This window comes from Humulus lupulus, chromosome X (genome assembly GCF_963169125.1).
Source record: "Humulus lupulus chromosome X, drHumLupu1.1, whole genome shotgun sequence".
NCBI classification, from domain to species: domain Eukaryota; kingdom Viridiplantae; phylum Streptophyta; class Magnoliopsida; order Rosales; family Cannabaceae; genus Humulus; species Humulus lupulus.
In genome coordinates this window covers 207,332,442-207,353,770 of record NC_084802.1, presented here as the reverse complement: position 1 = coordinate 207,353,770, position 21,329 = coordinate 207,332,442, and the positions used below count along the sequence as shown (strand labels likewise).

The window sequence follows — 21,329 nt, the reverse complement described above, 5'->3', positions numbered from 1 at the left end:
AGTAAATAAATACTCAAGTAATGTTTGAATAAAAAATAAATTAAACTAACTAATAATAATCTTAATATGTTTATAGTTTTTTTACTATGTTAGTATATCATTTTTTATGACTAGTATATGTATATGTGTTTGATATAATTAGTTCAATATATATATTTTAATTTTATATTATTTATGTTTATTTCTTTATATATTATTATTTATGATTGATATATTTTTTACATACAATATATATACATATGATAAATTTAGTTTAGTTTAATAATTTGTTTTAAGGTAAATACCATTTTCACTTTTGTGTTGTGCAAAAATATTCAATTGGATCTTTTATTTTGTTAAAAGACAATTTGAATTCTGCATTTTGCAAAATTGCACTAAATAGCACATTGGATTTGAATTTGATGAAAATATTCAAGGCAAATTTAAAGGAGAGAAATGGCTGAGACAGGGTGATCCTATGTCACCTCTATTGTTTGTTCTCATCATGGAGTATTTGTCTAGAGGTTTACAACATGCAGCTCTTAATTCCCTCTTTCGATTTCACCCGATGTGCAAGAGTCTTAAGCTTATTAACCTGTGTTTTGCGGATGACCTGCTTATCTTTTGTAAGGGTACTCTCCCGCTGTTAGGAGTGTTAAGATGGTTCTTGATGATTTTGCTACTGCCTCTGGTCTGTACATCAATTCTGGTAAATCTCAAATATTTTTCGGTGGAGTCTCTAACTCTGATAGATCCAGGATTGCTCTTGAGATTAATCTTTCAGAAGGTTCCTTTCCTCTAAGGTACCTTGGGGTTCCAATGAGGCCAACAAAATGGAGACATGCAGATTGTGAGGTGCTAATTCAGAAGTTTAGGTTGAAGATTCAGAATTGGGCTAGTAGACATCTCTCTTTTGCTGGCCGGATTCAACTTATAAACTCTGTTTTACTTGGGCTTCGAAACTATTGGATGACAATATTTGTGTTGCCCCAAAGTATAGTCAAGGAAATCGAAAGAATTTGTAGAGGTTTTCTGTGGGGCATTTCTGGGCAGAGGAGTAAATTACACATCCCTTCTTGGCAAAATGTTTGCCTCCCTAAAGCTTATGGTGGCTTGGGATTCAGAGATGGGGCAATTTGGAACCGAGTTGTCTTAGCAAAGTATGTTTGGGCTTTATCTTCCAAACCAGATCTGCCTTGTGTTAAGTGGATTCATTCCATTTATCTGAAAGGAAACAACATCTGGAACTATGAATTGAAAGGAGATTGTAGTTGGTACTGGCGGAAATTTTGTCATCTCAAGGATTATTTCAGTCCTGCTGCCATTTTAGCTGCTGGTGTGTTCAGGAAATTTCAGACTTCGAGACTGTTTAATAGCCTTCTAATTCAGCAAAGAGTTGAGTATTCTAGGACTGTTTGGAGCAAGATCATCCTTCCTAAACACAGGTTTATACTATGGCAGGTGGTCAACTCACAGTTGCTAACAAGGGACAATCTAAATAGGCTGCATATTCCTATGACTTCACTGTTATGCCCGGTTTGTGAGTATTGTCAGGAAAGTCATACTCACCTGTTTTTTTATTGTAGTCTTTCCTCTCGGCTGGTAGACAGTATCTTTAAGTGGCTGGGGTTTGCAGCTTGGCCTCTGGATTTCAATTGCTGGATGGTTTGGCTGACAAGGGCTCGGAGTGGAACTAAGTCTAACATTGTTAATATGGTGTTTGCTGCTGTCATTTACAGTTTATGGAATAACAGAAATAGGTGCCTTTATGATGGTTACTCTTCATCTGTTTTGTCTCTTGTTCAGGAAATTAAATATACAACTAAATATAGACTTTACTTAGTGTCCAATAGACATAACTCGGCTCAAGACCAAATGTATATTCGGCATCTTCTCTGTAATTAGTTGCTGGTCAGTTCTGTTTTAGGCAGGTTCCTGCTTGTAATTGAGTTTTGTTTGTAATGTGCTTTGTTCATTTGTTCAATGAAGTTCTATTATTCTTCTAGATAAATTTTTTTTTTATTGATTATTAAATTTTAAATTATATTAAATTAATTTTAAATATAAAAATAATTAAAAATAAAAACTCATTTAAAAATTATAAGAGGAAGGAGTACAAACGAGAAACTTAAAGTCAAGTAGTTATTTAGTTTAATTTTGTTACAGTTGTTAACACTGTTATCACCTCACTAACTGAAGTCTCTCTCACTCAGCGGACCCAGTCGACTCCCAACTCACCCAGTCCACTTGATTCCGGCACTCAGCATTCTCAGGCCGCCTTCTGGCGTTGAGTCTCCGTCGACGACGTCCCAGATCACTCCGCCTCCGGGTATCCCTCTCCCTCTTGGTTTCGCTGCCATCAGCCATAAGGTATTCCACTACTACTACTAATCATTCACCTACTGATTAAACCTTTGGTTTTTTTTTTAATATTTGAGCTTTGAGTTTGAAGTTTGAATCTATTATCTTTGAATATGCTCTGAGACTTTGAGTTTTTTGTTTTTCTTTCTTTTGAGTCTTTTAATCTTGCTTCGCTGTTGGATAACTTGTATTTGATAGCAAAATTAATGTTTGCTCAGTTTGATGTGAATCTTTTTGGATATTAAAGTTAATCTTTCATTAGAGCTTTTCAGCTTGTTTAATGGCAGAGCAGAGGCTATGACTTTTGAGTTGGGCATTTTCGAAAAAATGTTCTCTTTTTGCTCTGCCATGGCTCACTTTTTCTTTTGATTAGTATAATGAATTGGTAATTATTTATTCTCTTCCATTATAGTGATTTTGATCCTTTGTCAAATGGCTCCTTTTGTTTTGATTGCCAAAATCAACTTAAATTAAAAAATGGTCATTAATATGTACACAAGTTTTTGCTTCCTACGCTTAATTCCTTATTCCCGTCTCTTGATTGGAGAATGAAAATGTCAGGCTAATTGTTTGCCATATTCTTTTGGGTTTGAAATTTAATTCTCATGCTATATAATGCTCCGTCCAAATAATTTATTTTTCTTCGTTTTTAGTTCTTGACACCATTTCTAATGACTTAAAGTTTTATTTTATTTCAATCTAATGATTGCTAATTCTGTTGATACAGGTTGCCCTTCGAGTATGTATCGTAGTAGTTTCAGTTGTACTTGTGCTTTTACAGAGACTTTAATAGCTACTTCGAGTTATAGTGAGTCATTTAAAGGAAGAAGCTTTGGAAATTTAAAGGTTTGCACATATAGGTACTTGGGAAACAGGTTGAAAGTGAGGAGCAAACGAATGGGTCTATGTGGGTTTGTTATAAAGAACTGAAAGGAAGAGGTTGAACTAGCCAAGGTGAAGAAGATGGTTGTGAAGTCTTCCGAAGAGGTTATAAGGGTTCTTAAATCTACAACAGACCCAAATTCTGCATTTTCTTATTTTATGGTTGTTGCTGATTAACCTTATGTTGTTCACACCCCTGAAACATGCAATTACATGCTTGAAGTCTTGACGACTCATAAGAGGGTGGAGGATATGGCTGCTGTTTTTGATTTCATGCAAAAGAAAAATGTTCACTGAACTTTGAACACTTGCTAATTTTAAAAGTCTTTACATAGGGGGTGGAATTCAACAAGCACCAAATGTGGTTGAGAAGATGAGAAAGGCTGGATTCATTTTGGATGCGTACTCATATAATGGTTTGATCTATTTTCTTCTCCAATCAGGGTTTTGTAAGGAGACTTTGGAGGTTTACAAGAGAATGATCATGGAAGGGATGAAGCCAGGCTTGAAGACTTATTCAGCACTTATGGTGGCATTCAGAAAGCGAAGGGATTCTCAAACTGTAATGGGTTTGTTTAAAGAGATGGAACATTTGGGATTGAGGCCTAATAATTATACATTTAACATATGCATTGGTGCTCTCTGTAATGCAGGTGAACTTGATAATGCAAAGGCGTTGTTTGTAAAGATGAAAGCTACCAGTCACAAACCTAATTGTGTAACTTACATTACTTTGTTGGACAAGTTAAGTGATTGGGGAGAGTTGGAAACTACGAAAGAAATTTGGGATGAAATGGATGCTGATGGTTTTGCTCATGATGTAGTTACGTTCACCATTCATATTAATGCTTTATGCAAAGCTGGCAATGTTGACAAAGCATATGATACTTTGGGCGTCATGAAGGAGAAAGGGATCTCACCAAATCTTCATACTTACAACATCTTGATTGGGGGACTATTAACGGCAAGTAGATTGGATGAAGCTCTAAAACTTTTCAGTAGTATGGAGACACAATCACATATAATATACTCATTTCAAGTTTAGTGAAATTTAAGAGTGTCGATAAGGCTATCGATTTCTACTATGATCATGTAGGTCGTGATTTCTCTCCCTGTCCTCTTACATATGGTCCGCTCATCCATGGACTTTTTAAGTCAGGAAGACATGAAGAAGCAATGCTTTTGTTCGAGGAGATGGAAAAATATGGATGCAAACCTAATTGCGTGATTTTCAATATTCTAATAAATGGGTTTGGGAAAACAGGAAATGTGGAAGTTGCCTGTCAGTTGTTTGAAATAATGGTTAAAGAAGGAATAACACCAGACCTTAAGACTTACACCATTCTTGTGGATTCTCTCTGCCTTTTAGGAAAATTTGATGATGCTCTGTTTTACTTTGAGGAACTAAAGCAGACTGGCTTAGTTTTAATTCACATTGCTATAACCTTTTGATTAAGACACTTAGAAGTTCACAGAGGGTACAAGAAGCTCTATATCTCTACACTGAAATGCAGAGGAGAGGAATTTTTCCTAATATTTACACACACAGCAAACTAATACTCGATCTTGAGATCACGGGAATGGTGGAGCAAGCAGTGAGTATATATGAAGAACTACAGTTTAAGGGTTTTGAACCTGATGTTTTGACCTACAATGCTCTCATTCGAGCCTCTATTTCGTTAGGGAATCCAGACCGTGCTTATGCAGTTTACAAGAAAATGATGGTTATTTGCTGCGACCTGAATGTGGGAACGTTTGCACAACTTCCTAATCAAACTTGAGCAATCTCAAGATCTTTCAATTTACTAACTTGTATTATTTATATTTAACCATCTAACAAATTTATAATTGTAGAATTCTAGTCTCTATATGTACTTTGATAATTAGAGGGCCCTACACATAACTGATCTTGTTTTCCATGAATGTACAAAACCCATTGAGATTGATTGTGATTTGGTACGTAAGAAAACTCAGTGGAGTTTGATCACTTTTCACGTACTAACTCAACTCAGCATCAATTGGCAGACGTATTTAGGGTTGTTATTCGCTTCTAAATCTTATCTTGTGAGACTACTTGTAAATAAATCATGCACTTTACCTTCAATGAATAAAATTTTCAGATCATTTTTCTTCTATTCTTTTACCAATTCTCTATTTTGTGATATTGGATACAGCAGTTGTATAGTTGATTTTATTATGGAAACCCAAATGAAGTAAATGTGGTTTTGACAAAATTAAAAGTTTCACTTCACTTTTTACTTTTAGCCATGTCTTGTTATCGGCATTCCATATTTGAATGTCAAATTCTGGAATTCAGACTTTTGATGCCTTATTATATCCGAATTTTGGGTGTTTGATCTCAACTTTTTGAGATAAAAATACAGTTTTAGTTTCAGAGTAGCAAGTCTGCAAACTTTTAGAATTGTGAAGCTACATTTTGATCAGCTAATCTTTTAGGCCAAATAATAAATAATTTATTGAGGCCTTTTTAGTTTGATAGAATAATAGGTATGTTTCAAATATTACATGGGAAATTTGACTTTTTATGCTTAATATGGGGTTGTAATTCAAAAAAATGCTAGGCATTTTTATCATTACAAAATAATGCAAATTCATTTTAGGATACCCAAAATACCCCTCACATTTTGAACCTCCCACTTGTCTCTTCAGTTTTCCCTCTCTCTCTTTCTCTTGGTACACTTCCTCCCCCACCGAGACCCTGCCCCCCACCAACGTCGATCCTCCGACTCCCCGCACGACAACCGCCGTCATCGACTGCCCGAGATCGCCCGCTGAGACCGACGTCGATTCTCCAACTCCCTCATCGATTCCCCAAGACTCCGCACAGCGACCGCGTCTTCTCCGAGTCGGTTCCCCGAGACCTCCCTCCTCCACCTCAACGGTCCCTGACCCACTAAGGAAAAGTTTAAGGTCGACCTCCCTTGTTGTATTCAGATGTGCATATGGTGTGTATATATATGATTATATGTATATATTTTTTTTAATTTTTTGTGTGAATGTTGTGACTTTTTTCGTTTATTGCATAGTTTACGAATTTTTTTGAGCATATTGATCTTCTTTGTTTGAGTATTTTGGAATGGGTATGTTGAAAGACGACTGTGAGTTTTTGCCTGGTTTTTTTTATGTTGCTCGATGGTTCGATGGGGGGTTCGATGAGCATCGATGGGGTAGGCATTTAGGGGGTTCGATGCATACTCGATGGGTACTCGATAGGGGCTCGATGCATACTCGATTGGGTTCGATAGGTTTGTGCTTCTGTGATTTGATACATGCTCGATCATGGTTCGATGCATGCTCGATGGTCATTCGATGCATGCTCGATTGGGTTCGATAGGGTAGGCCCATTATGGGTTCCAGGTTTAAACCTAAGAAATTAGATGCATGCTCGATGGAGGTTCGATGCATGCTCGATGGAGTGGGTTTTATGTTGGGTTCGATGGTGGTTCGATCTAGGCTCTAGGGTTGTTCGATAGGGGTTCGATGGGTACTCGATAGGGGTTCGATGGTCATTCGATGCATGCTCGATTGGGTTCGATAGGGTAGGCCCATTATGGGTTCCAGGTTTAAACCTAAGAAATTAGATGCATGCTCGATGGGGGTTCGATGCATGCTCGATGGATTGGGTTTTATGTTGGGTTCGATGCATGCTCTAGGGTTGTTCGATAGGGGTTTGATGGGTGTTCGATGGGTATTCGATAGGGGTTCGATGGGTGTTCGATAGGGTTCGATGGTTGCATGTATGTTTATTGATGGATTTTTCACGCGACTTTGTTTAACTGTATTATTTTTATCTTTATTTTTTGCAGATGCCGAAGTTTCTTTTACCCTTGACAGATCACTTTCTTGGAAGAGTCACATATAGGGGCAATGGTTACTTTAAAACAATTAAGGACAAGTTTGAGGAGCTCGGGTTGATAGAAAGGGTGAAGGAATCCCCTTTTAAACAAATTTTCATGGTTGAGAAGTTAGACTTCTCTGCATCTCTCATACATCAATTAATGTTGCGCAAGATCCAGTGCATCAAAGAGGATGAGTTGCATTTACATTTGGGATCTAGACCCTGTAGATTTGGTAGAGGCGAGTTTGCTTTGGTTACGGGGTTGAACTTCAGTTCCGGGCCATCTGAGACTGATTTGAAGAAACACTTGACTAGTGACCGCTTAATCAAGGAGTACTTTAATGATGAAGAAACAGTGAAGATAATGCATTTGGAGGCTGCTTTAAAAAACTGCACTGTAGTTGAAGATGCCTACAAGTTGGGCCTATGTTTCTTTGTTGAAGGGGTTTTACTTGCACGAGAGGGCAAGTTAAATGTCTTGATAGATTCGCTGAAGATAGGGCAAGTTAAATGTCTTGATAGATTCACTGAAGATAGTGGAGAACACTGAGTACTTCTTTACTTACGCATGGGGGAAGGTGTCTTTTAACAAGCTTATGGATTCACGTAAAAAAGACATGCATCATCAGAAGAGGAACTATGAGAAGAAGAAGGAAGTTCAGGGGAAACAGAAAGAAGCAAAATACAGTTTGTATGGTTATGTCCCTGCATTGCAGTATTGGGCATACGAAGCCATCCAGCAGTTTGCACGTGAGTATGGTATTAACCATGGAAACCAGTTTCTAAGGATGCTTAGTTGGTCAAGCAATAAGGAGCGTTCCATTTCAAAGGCCGACCTTGCACCGATGTTCAAGAAGACGAGTGTAAGTTCTGCTATATTATGTCAAAATAGAGTATTCTTTGGTGGTTTCAAACTAACGTAATGCTTTGTATTTGATGTAGTTGATTGTGTTGTCCATGTTGAAGCCCCGGCCTTCGGAGATAGATTATTATAGCGCTTTGACGGAGGGTGATGCTCCCTTGTATCCCGGGTTGGGCCAAGAAAAAGAGGTAGAAACTCCCACTGATTTTGAGAAGGTGGCGGAGATAGCTGCTGAGGTTGCGAAGTCAGCCAATATTTTTGTTGATGGCCCTGATGATGAGGATACCCCAGTCCCCATCGGCCCCACACCCTCGGCCCCAGCCCCATCGGTACACCCCAGTCCTGATCAACCTGATTTACGGGAGGTGTTGGAGAGGTTGGAGTGAGTCGAGAGTCGTCAGGATACCATCCTAAAGAACCAGGCAGTCATCATGGATGCTGTCAATAAGATCTTGACATTCGTACAAGATCTTCCAAATGATTATGATTTCGACTCACTTGACCTACCAGATGATTTTGTCGTACATGACATAGGCCCTCCTCCCCCGATAGTACTTACAGCATATCCTGAGACCCCAGGTGTTGCTATTGTAGAACCTGGGGATGTTTCTGGTGTAGAGTTTGAATTGGCCAAGAGGAAAAGACGCAAACCTAAGAAATTTGAAGACTACACCGACCCAACCAGAAAGAAAGCTCGTTTGGATGCGATTGATGACGTGCCATTAGTCCTCGACCCTCTAAAGAAGCCACTTGCTACATAGTACAGGATGGTCGACAAGTGGTTGCTTGGAGATATTCTGAACAAGATGAAGAGGTATGTCCAAACTGGTGTGTATGGTCCGAGTAGGTTTCTGACGATGAAGACACCACAGTTTTGGATTGATGATGGGGTAAGTAATTTTATTAATATCTGTTATCTGGTATAAACAGTAGGTTCGATAGGGTTTGATGTTGGTTCGATAGGGTTCGATGTGGGTTGTAGTAGCATTAAATTTGGTTCGATAGGGGTTCGATGGATGGAGGGAGATAGTTTGGTTCTAGTAGCTTTAAATGGGGTTCGATAGGCAAATGGTTTGGGTTCATGTGGTTTGATAGGGGTTCAATGGGGTTCGATAGGGGTTCAATGGGGTTCGATGGGGGTTCGATAGGGGTTCGATAGGGTTTCGATAGTGGCTCGATAGGGGTTCGATAGGCAGATGGTTTGGGTTCATGGGGTTCGATAGGCAAATGGTTTGGGTTCATGGGGTTCGATAGGGGTTTGATGGGGGTTTCGATAGTGGTTCGATAGGTTGATTAATTGCTTTCCTATCATTTTTGCAGCATATTGATGTGGCCAAGCATATGCTACGTAGGCATCGACAGTTCTATCCTGGGGCGTATCGGCAAGATGCTGTTGTGATGAATATTATGTTCTCACAAGTGGTACCGGCCCGTTATGATGCATATCAGAATGCCAAAGAAGCGGATAAGAAAAGGTTTTTGTGGGATTCAGATGTGAAATCAATGATTACGGGAATTGACAATCAATTTCTGGCATCGTGGAAGGGAGTAGACACTGTATATTGGTGCCAGAACTACCTTCAAGCGCATTGGTTTGCAGTTGAAGCCTCCATTTCTACTTGGACTCTGAATGCTTATGATTCAGATGTGACAGTGATAAGTGATAAACAACTGCAATCGTTTATGAAGTCGTGGTCTATTTTGTTCCCATCGTTGTTATTGCAGACACAACTTTTCAAGGACGACCCTCGGTTGACGATTCCACCTGGAGCTAAAAGATGCAAAGAGTTCAACGTGCACCGCATACTAGTTGATTCAGTACCCCAAACCAAAGTCAGGTAATCAAAATTCTAGTTTTTATTCAAGTTTTTTAAATTAAATTCTATGTTGATTTTGTTACTAATGCAATTTATGTTTCGTTCACAGTGGAGATTGTGGTGTGTACACCATCAAGCACATCGAACACTTATTGGGTAGGCTACCACTTCACACGATCTGCGATGACAACATGGAGTTGTTTAGAAACAAATGGACAATTGACTTATGGTATCAGAATGTTAGACATTGAACATTCTCTTCTTGTTATATTTATTTGCTTAAAATTTAAGTTATTAAGAAATTTTTTTGAGTCGAGCATCTTTTTATTAACGACAATTAATGACCAAAATTCATTAATGACAATAAAAAAACAAAACAAAAAATAACCTTCAACTTCAAGTTTAAATAAAATACAACAAAAAATAAACTCAAAGCCGAGCTTTGTATGAGGACTTGTTGTGACCACGACCACCACATTTACTGCACTTACGCATTGTAACTGGTTTTTCCCGCTGGATGGCCAACGGTTTGTCCTTGGTCTTCCTAGCTTTGGCTTTTTTGAACGACCAACTTGTTGTCTCTCTATGGGTACACCAACTACCATATTCTTAATGTCATCTGGAAGTATCCAGTCATCCTCGTTCCCAGTTGGGTAAATGGTTTCTTTGTACGAATTCCTCCATGACTCAATGGTGTAAAACGGTGAACACAAAGAGTAAAGGTTCACCCCATGCTCTATAGCTGCTACAGCTGCATGGGGACAAGGTGTGCCTATGAGCTGGAATACCCCACATGAGCATGATTTCGTCATCAAATTCACCTCAGCATCGCTGTCTGCACCAGTTACATGAAACTCGAATTGACCAAGGGCATAGACATTCATGAACCTTCCTTTGTCAGCATTGTTCGATACATCTGCCTCCATCAGGGTGGATAATTTGGTGGTAGTCTTCTCTGTCACACTACGTCATTCAGAAAACCAAGACTATAGTGTGAACCAAATGAATTCTAAAAAAATTGTAACTGGAAAGGTTCTTGCATCCTTGGTCTTATTGTTAAAGCTTTCAGCGTAGTTGTTTGTCATTATATTGTATCGTTTTCCAGGAAAGAAAGGACGGGACCACTCATCGAAACCAATTCCCTCCAAATAGGCAGCTATAAGAGGATCCATTCGCTTAATATTTTCAAAATGCTTTAGAAATTCGGTCTTCTTCCATGCATAGGCTGCTGCCCACATCTCACTGTGACAGTGATCAGTCTTGAACTTGGCTTTCACATTCATACTGATGTGATGGTAGCATGCGCCGTGGTAGGCATCAGGAAAGACAGCCTCTAGAGCATGAATAATACTAGCATGCCTATCTGACATGAAAGCCAAGTCATCAATGTCCCCAATGGCTTCCTTCAACTTCGTCATGAAATATTTCCACAAGTTGTGGTTCTCACTATCCACCAACCCAAACGCAATTGGATATAAATGACTATTTGCATCCAAAGCAACGACACATAGCATGTGGCCACCGTACTTATTCTTCAAGAACGTGCCATCCACACATATCACAGGACGAAAAAATCTGAATCCCCTCCTACAAACTCCAAGGGCAAAGAAGCAATATAGGAAACGACCATCTTCAGTGACAAAATCAGTAATTGTACCTAGATTCTTTTGCTGCAACATATGCAAGTAGGATGGCAACTTGCAATACAAATCCTCATATGTCCCCCTAACATACATAAGTGCCTTTTCTCTACATCTCCATGCCTTTTCATAACTCATATCAATACCAAAAATTTTCTTCATATCCTCCTTTATGTTGTTTGCCATGTAATTGGTCCCATCAACTGCGTATTTGTTCTTTATGAGGTGTCCAACGACCCACGGTGCAGCTTGACGATGATCTTTTTGTCGCACTTCTAGTGAGCATGTGTGTACGCTCTTGTATACCATGATCTCAAACATGGGGGACATTGGTAGTTTTTTCCCTCTCAGTCTCCAACAACAGTCAAGATCTTTGCATGTGATATACCACACGTCAGTACCAGACTTTTTCACCATATACTCAAAGTTATTCTTCATTGCAAATAGAGCAACTTTGGTTTTTAAATCAATCTTGTCCTCAAAAGTCTTCCCAACATATATTTCTCCCATTGGTCCACCAGATGATGAGGAATGGGTTTTAGCAGATGCTCAATATCTTCTTTTGTAAACATTGGGGCACTCCATCTGGTGTGATCTTCTCTTGATACAATTGTCTCCCTCCACCCAGTGTTATCTTCTATCCTAGCAGGTTGATTACTGCTTCGAGCAGGTGCTCGGCGTCCTTGAGTTGGGAGGTGTGCCTGTGCAAGAGGCAGTCTTGACTCTTCTTCTACTTGTTAGGCTTGGGAAATGTCTAACTCCTCATTTGAAACATCTGCACTATAATACCAGTCATCCTCAGAATCATCATCATTATCTTCAAAGAAATTACCAGCTGGATCATCATTCACATAGGGATCGTACTCATATGCCTCAAGCACACCTGTGAGACCTCCTTATGGTATATCAAGCTGAATAGTGGCCATCGGATCAGTAACTGGAACAAAAGTGCCCACCTCGCTAAGATGCTTGTAACTGCTACTTGCATGAGATGGATCAACACTGGTCGTGTCTTTTTTGTTCACACTAGGAGAAGGATCTGATATGACATTCTTCTTAACTGGAGTCACACATAAGACTACCCGTTCTTTCAAGCTTATTCCTAAGAATACACGAACTTGACGATCATTCCTCAATTGAACCGGTGCAAATGGTTGGTCGCCACATACGTATGGCACCTCGAGTTTCAATTCATACACCTCTCTATCCACCTGAAATGTCTCATACAGTATGTCAAGTAGTTGCAAGTAAGTGACATCATTCTCTACTGGTATCACTTCACCTTCAGCATCCTTAAAATACCATTTCCTACCATCTGTTTCTCAAACACCGTTGTAAGAAACAAATACGTAAATAGTAGAACCTGAAATAAAAAAACACAAATACAATTAGCTGAAAAACAGATGGTAAGAAATGGTATTTTAACGATGCTGAAAAACATGACCATCGAGCATGCATCGAGCAGGCATCAAGCCTGCATCGAGCATGCACGAAATAGTGAGAATGCACATTACCATCGATCTTGCATCGAGTAGGTATCGAGTAACCATCGAGCACAACATGCAATGTAAAAAATGATGTGCCATCGAGCTTGCATCGAGTAGGCATTGAGCATCCATCGAGCATGCATGAAATAGTGAGAATGCACATTACCATCGAGTACCCATTGAGCACAACATTCAACCGTAAAAATTGATGTTCCATCGAGCCTGCATCGAGCAGGCATCGAGCAACCATCGAGCATGCATGAAATATTGATAATGCACATTACCATCGAGTAGGTATCGAGTAACCATCAAGCAGAACATGCAACCCTAAAAATTGATGTGCCATCGAGCCTGCATCGAGCAGGCATCGAGCAACCATCAAGCATGCATGAAATAGTGATAATGCACATTACCATCGAGCACCCATCGAGTAGGTATTGAGTAACCATTGAGCAGAACATGCAATCCTAAAAATTGATGTGCCATCGAGCTTGCATCGAGCACAACCCAAACCCAGAAAATTCCCAGAAAATGCAGATCGACAAAAAACCAGAAAAAACCCAAAAAAATGTGCAAATATTGCTCAGATCTATTCGAAATGCCCAAAAAGTTTAAAGGAAACATCACTAATCCAAGTATTTAAGAAAAAATTGCTTAACCATGAAATTTTTCTCCAAAATTTCTCAACCCTTACTTTGGTCTTGATCCCCTCTACAAATGGCTTTCTTAGTGGCGGTCTCTTGCTCAATGGGGTTCTACTGTGGTGCTCTTAGTGGTGGTGTGAGGTGAGGTGAGTGAAAGAGAGTGAGGAAGAAACAAGAAGAAGGAAGAGAGGAGGGAAGAGATGAGATAGTTGTGAGAGGGGTATTTTGGGTATCCTAAAATGAATTGGCATTATTTTGTAATGATAAAAATGCCTAGCATTTTTTTGAATTACAACCCCCTATTAAGCATAAAAAGTCAAATTTCCCTATTACATTTATAATTTTCTTATTACTTGTCACATTATCTACCCCACAAGACATCTATATCATTAGGTTAAATATGATTTTTCCCCTTTAACTATTACCACTACCGTATCGTGCCCCCGATCTTTTTAGGCCGTTAAAATTCCTCCGAACTATTCACAGTGATGTAAAGTGAGACTTCCGTCAAATTTTTTTCATTTTTTGTAATGGAAAGGTGATGTGGCTCTGTAATCGCTGATGTGAACATTGCCACATTAGTGACACATGTTTAATTTAAATAAAAATAGTTTAAAATTTAAAAATATATCTTCTTAATAAAAATTAATAAATTAAAAAAAATCATTAAACAAAAATTAAAAACCCCATTATTTTTAATAATTTATTAAGCCTATCAATGAAATTAAAAAAGGCAAAATATAATGATAAATTAATAAAAACAAAAAACAATACTCTCACCTAAATTTATTCTAACTACTTAAACAATGGGTGCTCAAATGTAAATCTTGGGAACTCTACATTGAATACCTCACAAAGAATCAAACATCAAGACAATAGGTAGGATTGAAACAAAAAATGAATTTGGCAATCCTTGATCATGCCCAGACCGCCATAATCAGAAATACAAAAATTAATTCTTAGTTTGTTCTCTTCCAACAAAACCCTGTAAAGGGGCCGATATGAACAATTAATGAGCAAAAACCCCAAGTTTTTTTCTCATCCAACAAAACCCTATAAAAAGTGATTGATTGAATCTGAGAAGAGGAAAAACACAATTCAGGTAAAAAAAAGAAGAAGAAGAAAACATTTCCCTCTCTTCAGTCAAAATGATTAGAAAGAAGAAATTGAGGTTGGTTTTGTTGAAGACCCATGCCCTTTCTTGGCAATGCACAAGATCAATCCAAATCTTCCGAGTGGAAGACCCTAATCTCCAGCGGTAAACCTCGACGTCGTTCATTGTGCATCCTTCAACCTCAACGCCCATCGGCAGTCCCAGCCACAGAAGCTTCTTCAACAACTTTGTGAAACCCCATCCCCAACAGCCTTCGTTGTCGTCATCATGCCAGCCTTAGTGGCTTTGCTATTGCCGCCCAAAGTTGCAGAGGAAGAAGAATGAGAGGGAGAAGGTTTGAAGAAAGCATATAAAACCCTAATCCTAAGTGTGTGTAATAACCCTAAAATCCTTTATCTTCATTTTGATTTAGTGAAAAATCCCTTTGTTTTCTTTTATTAGTCCCATATCCTAGGGCGCTGAGCCTTAATATAATTCATTAATCATGTATTTTGGGCAACGGGCCTTGATATGATTCATTAATCATTTAATTAGGGCAGTTGGCTCCATATGACGCTGTAGTCATTTATATGAATGGTATGCATGCATGAGTAGGGTTATTACTGCTAGACATGCTTATTATGATTTGGTAATGTGCTATTAACTGCTTATGAGCATGTTTAAGTTTTCTTGTTGGGCCTTGGCTCACGGGTGCTATGTGGTGCAGGTAAGGTGAAAAGGAAGTTGGACCATCCATGAGTTGGAGAGCTTCGGTGGTGACATGTACATATGCGGTCTCTTGACCACCACAGGCAAGGTTTCTCAGAGGAACTAGGGTTAAACCCTATTTTTTTCTCTTAGGACGGCAGGTTGTAACTTTTGAGTTATAATTACCCTTTTGGAATTGTAAACAACTTTGTAAACGTTTATTATAGGATCCCATATACAACTTAACTTTTTAACGAAATAACTATTCCTTTTGATCGAAATTTTTAACCATGAACCATTAATCACGTTTAGTTGCACGTTTATGGCCAAATGGCTTGATTAGCGAGCCTAGCATTATTTAAAATACATAGTGTAATAGTCTTGGTTAACCAGGGCGTTACAACACAGATCAGCGGAGTCTAAAATATCTCTTGGAGCAACAGTTGGTTGCTTCAGATCATCAGAAATGGCTCACTAAAATCCTCGGATATGACTTTGATATCCAATATCGCCTGGGTCTTGAGTACAAGGCAGTTGATGCCCTTTCTCGTATGCACTAGAAGGTGTCTCTTGCTGCCGTTTTAGTCCCTAGTGTGCCCTTCGTCCCAAATTTACAAGCTCATGTAGCCTCTAACCTAACATTGTATAAGATAATCGAATAGCTGAGAGTGGGTTGGGATTGTGGGGGTTACTCCATGACGCAAGGGTGTTTAAAAATCAAAGATCGCCTGGTCTTACCGTCATCACCCTCTTTTATTCCAATGTTATATTAGGAGTATCATGGCAGCCATGTTGGGGGACATTCAGGGGTGTTTAGGACCTTTAAGAGGGTAGCTGCTGACTTGTATTAGCTAGGAATGCGTAAAGATGTTCATAAATTTGTCACTGAAAGTGTCATGTTCCAACAAAACAAGTACTTAGCTCAATCGCCAGTGAGGTTGCTTCAACCACTTCCGATTCCCAAGCAACTTTGGGAGGATATTTCCATGGATTTTATTGAAGGACTCTCCACTTCCAATGGATTTGATTCGATATTTGTGGTAGTTGATCGTCTTAGCAAGTATAGGCATTTCATTCCGCTTAGACATCCTTTTTCAGCATCATCAATAGTCGCGGTATTTTTTCGTGAGGTTGTTAAACTTCATGGAATTTCCTGGTCCATGGTCTCAGATTGTTACAAGATCTTCCTTAGTCTGTTTTGGAAGGAGCTTGTAACGCCCTGGATACCCCAAGACCGTTACGGTGAACGTTGAACCGTGAATTTAACTCGCTACCCGAGTTCTTTGGTTAAAAACATGCTTCTAGGTGTTATTAATTGGTTAAGGTAGAAAACCAATCAAAAGGAAATGATATATTTTATTTAAAACATAAAACTGTTCATGGGCCCATAAAAACGTTTACAAGTTATTTACAACTCAAAATGGTCATTACAGTTTCAAATTTACAAACCCGCCGACCTAAGCGGCAAAAATAGGGTAAACCCCCTAGTTCCTCTGAGAACTCCTTGGCCGTGGTGGTCAAGTGACCGCATATGTACACAACACCATCTAAGCTCTCCACTCAAGGCTGGGTAAGCTTCTCTTTCCCTTTACCTGCACCACATGGCACCCATGAACCAAAGCCCAGCAAGAAAACACAATAACGCAAGCATATAATATCAAATGATGATCATGATAATCATACAGAGCTTATAGCTCTGAATCAGATGAGTGAATATCACTTTGTGGTTTCATTAACCATAAAGGAGCGTATAGCTCTTAATCAGATGAGTGACTTAACACTTGAGGTTCTGGTAAACCATAATGAGTGACTGACGAGCAAGTCACTAGCTTAAACAAATGAGTGACTGATGGGTAAGTCACTAGCTTAAACAGATGAGTAACTGATGGGTGAGTCACTAGCTTAAACAGATGAGTGACTGATGGGTAAGTCACACGGGGCTCGACACCCATAGCCATGTGACTAAATAGTCAATGTGGCTCTAAGTAACTAGCCTTTGGCTAGACAAGTGCTTATAGTATTCATCGAACTTAAGGTCGGTCCGGAATTAACGCTCTTCTGAGTCATTTAATGCAGATGTCGATTAGATCCAATCTTTATTGGCTTGCGTTGAACACGCTAAGGTCGTTCCTGACTTATGAGTCAACACTGTGTGACCAGTGCCCAGTACCACTGCCGAACTTGATTAATGAGTCACAGCTTCACAGTTGATATTGACACCTTTGCCAATTCTGGCTATTCAGTTAGTAACATACACAAGTGAGAAAGATTTGATAAGCATTCAGTAATCAATCCATGTCCACATTTAAACATTCAACATGCCTCAAGAATAACCATGCATGTCACATATGGGGTGCAATTTTCTTACCTCTGATTCGAGTGAGAGTTAATATAAGAACGACCCTTGAGAACGATCAACCCTTAAGTCCTTTAGCGGTCACCTATTCATAACCAAATTTGGGATACCATCAATAAAATGAATAACAAAGGTTCCCGAACCAAGATCTAACCTCCGGGACATCGAATCCCACTAATTCGGGTAGTAGGAGCGATCTCGAGGCCTAAAACTGAGTTCACATGGTCAAAACACCCAATTGGCCTCAAAACCCTTCCTGAGCCGTGGCCCCCAACCACACCAGGAACAAGGGCCGTGGCGCCCACTACTCAGTGCCGCGCCTGTTGGTTTTTATTGATCAAATCAGAGATTATACGCAGCGGAACAACAATCAAAATTGTTAATTTAATCCCTCAAGATTTCTAGATCTATTTCTTCACATGCATATATATATTGAATCAAAGACATGAATAGAAAATTACCTCAGGTCCTTCCTTGTTGCTATTTTTTTGTATGGCAAAATCCTTGAGATCTCACACCAAGATCTTCCAAAATGTTCTCAGCACACAAAGAATGAGTGTGGGCTTGCTATACAAAATAATAGGAAAAATCTATTTATCAGATATTCTCAACACATGAGATTTGATAAAGTTTGGACCTAAGTTTGTGAAGAACAGTGACCTATGCTTGTGTAATGACCCACTACTCTAGACTAATTGGACCATTAACGAAAATATACATAAAATCCTTAAAAGAACTTACATTTGCGAAAATACCATAATATATTGAGTAACTTGCAAAATAAGAGTTATTTACAAAGTAAATACCAAAACGGATATGGGATCCCATTGTCTTTAAAACAAAAACATACTTTAAAATAATAAGACATTACATAATTAGTGCGGAAAATACATGTAAAAAGACATAAAACCGAAACTACATCCTCGAATCGAATAACGCTCGGCCCCTTGACTCCATTCACCATCGATACACATCCTCCAAGCGTCACGAATCTTACCGCCTCTAAAGCTTATTTTCCTACACATAAACAGAAAGGAGTGAGCCTAATGCCCAGCAAGGAAAATCTAACACAAAGTCATATACATAATTTCATAAGAAAACATAAAGACTTAACATAATACATATAACATACACTTATTATAATGGCCATTATTCTTGGGGTCCCATAGACTAAACAAGCATATGCCCATGGAGTTAGTGGGGTCCTACTAGCTAAGTAGGTCATATGCCCATAACCCATTTGGGGTCTTGTTAGCCATATGGGTCATATGCCCAAGCCTACAAACATACATACATATCATAACACATTTAATAACATAAAACATATAGATAACATAAGCACATAACATATTGATTCTAGCCTATTTTCCTTACCAAAGTTACCGGGATATAATGGACTGAGTTGGGACTTTTGGAACACTCCTAAAACCATAATGAAAGAGTGAGTCTAAAGAAAGGAGATGAAATGAAAGAGATGGAAAGACTAAACCATAAAAACATACTTACCAACTTCTATGCTTAAGAACTTGGATTCCCTAACCAAAATAAGAATGAGGTTAGGGGACTGAGTAGAAGGTTGTGAGAAAGGAAATAACATGAAATAAATGAAACAAAGTTTCGGGTTTACCTCAAAGATTTGCAAGATCAATCTAACCTCCACCAAAATACTATAGAACTCCCTTCCCAAAGTGTTTGATAAGCTTATGATGTTTAAGCTTATAGTTTTTCCCCAAACCAGGTGTTTACACTCTCACACTCACTTAACACTAGCAGCTTCTGAACTTAGAGCAAATGGTGAATAATGGCTGGGTACTAGGTCCTATTTATAGAGTTTGGGAATGAAAATATCTTGATTTTACTTGAATAAAAATAATGGCTTTTTAGGTGAAAATCATTTGAATAATCGTTCAGCAGAGGCTGAAGACTCGTTCAAAAGATGCTGGACTGTTGAAGGAGTTTGAATGGCTGAAAGGAAATGAATTCAAAAGAGTTTGAATCCATGCTGAAGGAGGCGATATATCGCCCCCTGTAGGCGATATATCGCCTGGGCCAGTATGCCCGAGGCGACCGTGCATCGTTTCGTGTTTTCCGTATCTACGTGCTGCGACATATCGCCCCCTATAGCTGCGATATATCGGCACACGCTGAATATTTAAACACAAAATTACACATTTTTAGCTAAGTTTGAATGGAGTAAACAGCCTTGACTAAGCCCTCAACGTACTCAAAGCTGCTGACTGACCCTATAACATTCAAACTTTACTCATTATATTTAATCCTCAAAAATCTTTAATCCTTAATCACCATTCATAACATGTGCTTAAAATCCTATTGGTTGATGTCTAAACCTTATAATATAGTAAATATAATCCTTAATATCAGTCACATTAATCAAACCTTAGGTTATACTTAATATTCTTAAACTATAGGTTAAACTTAGAAAATCTATAAGTACTACTATGAGTGTCCAAAAAAATTCCCGGTCTGACCCAAAAATCCATAGTAACAAAGATAACACTAAACATACTATAATACTACTAAACAATTAGCTAAGTAAAGTTCTTGGACTCTACAGCTTGTATCACTGTTCTCTTTCTCTCAGAGAGATTTCAAGATATTTTTCTATTCCTGCAAAGTTACGTTCTGAAAAAATGATATCCTATATTTAATATATCAAATATATTAAAAACAAAATATTAGTTATTTTAAACAATTTGAAAATAACTAACCAGTTATCAGATTTTGATTAAATAATAATATTTTAATCATATTACAATATCTCATTATTTATTTAATATTTAAATAACTAAAATTGTGGAACCAAGAAACTACTCAGAGTCTCTTATGCGTGTAGCACAGTGACTGTGCACTGTGCTACACGTGTACCACATGTCAGGGATGGCATGTGATTTTTCATAATTTTTTCTTATTATTTAAATACCAAAAATACCAAAAATCCCAAAAATAAATTAATTCAAAATTAATTATATTTTTTGTTAAATCAAATAATTAATTAATTCTCAATTAATTAATTACACATAATTATACAATAATTATGTTTGATGCATAAAAAAATATTTTACTTATCAAATAAGTCATTTTGCCCATTTTTGTATTTACCTTTGCCAGTGTTTGTTTGAGCCATTTCGGGGACCATGAACCTATAACATTAAGCTCCAATAAATTGAAACTAAATAATTAAACTTTTTAATTATAATAGTTAATTTATTAATTCTTATATTTCTCCACTATAAATTCATAATTGCACTTTTTATGTTATAGATATACTTTTACATAAATCTTATCTTAAGTCGTCCATTGATATAACTATCTTACAATAGTTCAACCCTCTAATTAATTAGTTCATAAATAAGAATGGAACAATTACCATTTTACCTTTCTAATTTACTTCTTATTCCTTAAGTACCATTAATTCACTAGTGAATAATTAATCTATAATCTAATTATAGATTTGAGCTCAAAATCATTCAGTTCCATAATTAACCCTTAAGGGAACTAATATACGATCCATTAGGAAAGATTAGATTCCGTATTGTTGATACATGTTCCCAGCCATCCATGATATTAAATCTCCAAAACAAAAGTCATTAGCCTCATTCTATGAAGAAACCTTAACGAAT

At 38.0% G+C, this 21,329-nt stretch overlaps 1 pseudogene; it reads left to right on the top strand.

Moving 5' to 3' along the window:
- Positions 1-2,159: 2,159 nt before the first annotated feature.
- LOC133804765 (pentatricopeptide repeat-containing protein At4g31850, chloroplastic-like) lies at positions 2,160-5,355 on the top strand (annotated as a pseudogene).
- Positions 5,356-21,329: the final 15,974 nt, after the last annotated feature.